Source organism: Nannospalax galili, unplaced genomic scaffold (genome assembly GCF_000622305.1).
Source record: "Nannospalax galili isolate Female #2095 unplaced genomic scaffold, S.galili_v1.0 scaffold581, whole genome shotgun sequence".
NCBI lineage: Eukaryota > Metazoa > Chordata > Mammalia > Rodentia > Spalacidae > Nannospalax > Nannospalax galili.
Window position 1 is genome coordinate 2,370,498 of NW_008345699.1, and position 2,593 is coordinate 2,373,090.

Genomic DNA, 2,593 nt, shown 5'->3' on the forward strand with positions numbered 1-2,593 from the left:
CTTCTCATAAAAGCCTACAGCAATGGTGTCAGCACACACAAGACCCATGCAAACTGAGACAGAACTGTAGAAATGAAAAGAAAGCCCCAACCATAGTTGAAGAATTATTGGCAAATGAATACTGCTTGGTGAGGAAGATCTGATCTTCTTGAAGGGAGAGAATCTAGACAGGCTGACTAAACTCCAGTGGTTGAACTTTGAGGGACATCTTGGGACACTAACTTTACATAATAGACCTTAAAAAAATAACAGAATGGTTAAACTCCTGGGCAGGGGTGGGGGCTATGGGAGGGTGCCAAAGGGGGAAGGGGAAGGGGTTTTTCCTCACTAATCCCTAGTCTTCCCTTGTGGAATTAGAATACTTATTCTATGTCATCATACACTGAATGCATGTAATTTAATTTTGGTTTTACAGGGACTCAGAATTGAGGGATTGCCTTCAGTCTCAGAAGAGACTTTAAGTTTTTGAACACTGTTGAAAATGTTGGAACTATGGGGACTTTCAAAGATGAATCAAATGCAGTTTACTTTGGGATTCAGCATAAGACGTCAGGGAGCACGGTGAAATGTTATGAGTTAAAGATGATGTGATTAGATGTCACATTGACAAGTAATGGACTTGTGATAGTTAATCTTTGTTCAACTTGACTGGATTAGAATCACCTAGCAGAGTCATCTCTGAGCATTTTAAGACACATCTTAAATGTAAAGGGCAACAGCCCACAGATTGGAGTCCCAGACTAATAAAAAAAAGGGGAAAGGAGAAAGTCATGTCTAATTTCTGAGTGCACACATGTGACCAGCTGCCCACACTCCTGCCCCCACAGCTAGAGACTTTGTAGGTGCCAAGCCTTCCCTGTCATGATGGACTGTAGTATCAAACTGTGAATCAATCAACCTTTAAGCCACTTTTGTTACAGCAAAGAGAAAAGTAATCACACAGCTATCACATTTTTTTCAAATTGTCTGAAATCTATGAGGGGAAAGGGGGGAGCGGACTCTAAAGACAATAAACCATTTTTTTCTACATGTGAAAAAAGAGATGATTTTATGCATTAAATACACAAAAATTCAATTAAAAATTATAAAAAAGAGGAAAAATGCTTACTAAATCAATATTATGGAGACACAAATGGATGGTTGGTTACATTGTGCTATATGTAGAAACTAGTAATGCTTGTAAATTGAAATTCAGTATCTCTGTTTTGATTAAAAAAATGCTTTAAATGCTTTAAACTAGATTGTTGTGACAGTTTTAAAATCTCATCAATGTACTAAGAATTATTTATTTTGGCTCTTTCTCCAAATTGATTTTATTAGAAACAAAATGCTCATTAATAAAACTATTTAAAGGAAAAACATGTATTTCAACAGTACCTGTAGTTACAGATATTGCTACGCGCATCTGACCAGAATGAAGCAGAAGTAAAGCAACTTAACATTGTCTTTCGTTCATTTGTGTTTTATATGGTGAAAACAAAAGGTTGAGCATTGTGATTCATGCCTGTAATCCAAGCACTCTGAATATTGAAACAGGAGGATGGCTATGAGTTATTAATTAATACACAGCAAATTGGAGATACCATGGTAGTAGCTGCTTAGAACTGTTGCAAGGCAGTTCTCATTAAATTTCTTATGTTTCTGAACTTGTGAAGTGGGACACTCACTCTTTTAAAATGGTGCTCATTCTGCAAACAGCTCTGAAAGACACACTCTGTTCTTCTTGAGAAAATAATAACCGTCTTTGCTTGCCGTTGTAAGAGACAGGACACAATAAGCTGGAATATCCTCTGTCAAGCACAATTCACTACACATCCCCTGTCATGTTCTAGTACTATTACCGTGTATGAATTCTGAGCGCAACGCCCTGACACAGCAGGAGCCACACAGAGAAGCTGGAACTCTGAGCATGCTCCTGTAATCTCTCTAGTCTAGCCTTGTGACTTCAATCTCCATCCATTATATTAGCTTCTGTGTAAACTAAAAATGAACTCTACCTTTCTAAACTAAAACAATTCTTAATTAGTATATATGAAGAAGGTTAAGAAAATGCATCTCTCAGCAGTAGCATTATGTTGTCCAAATCTTTTTGTATGTGAAATCAAGCCTTGTAATGAAAAAAGAGAAATTTCTCTAATTTGGGAATATTTATAATGAGAAGAGCAGAATGGGCAGTCACAGGTCGCTCAGTGTGCTCCTTGTCGTTTTCCCTCTGCCATGGTGGGACAATCTACTGTGCCTTGGTTACTGCTTATCTTTCATAGAGGGATGATAGTTGGAATGCAAGAAGAAAAGACGAAGCCTTGATTATTTGCTATTAAATGAGTATCAAAAGTCGAGCATAATTCAAACTCTCTTGAATGCTCTACATAAAGTTTGTCACCAAAACTTTGGTTTAATCTCAGGGAAAGCTCTACGCATCTCTGCACCAATGAAACATAGTCATAGTCTTCAATCCACTCAAACTCTCTTCTGTTTTCAAGGATGAACACTAGCTTGTAATGTGAGTACTGAGTAAACTACAATTAAGTGGTTTTCAATTGCCATTAATACAAAAGCAGACTGTGAAATTCCTCAGCAGTGACTCAAGCAT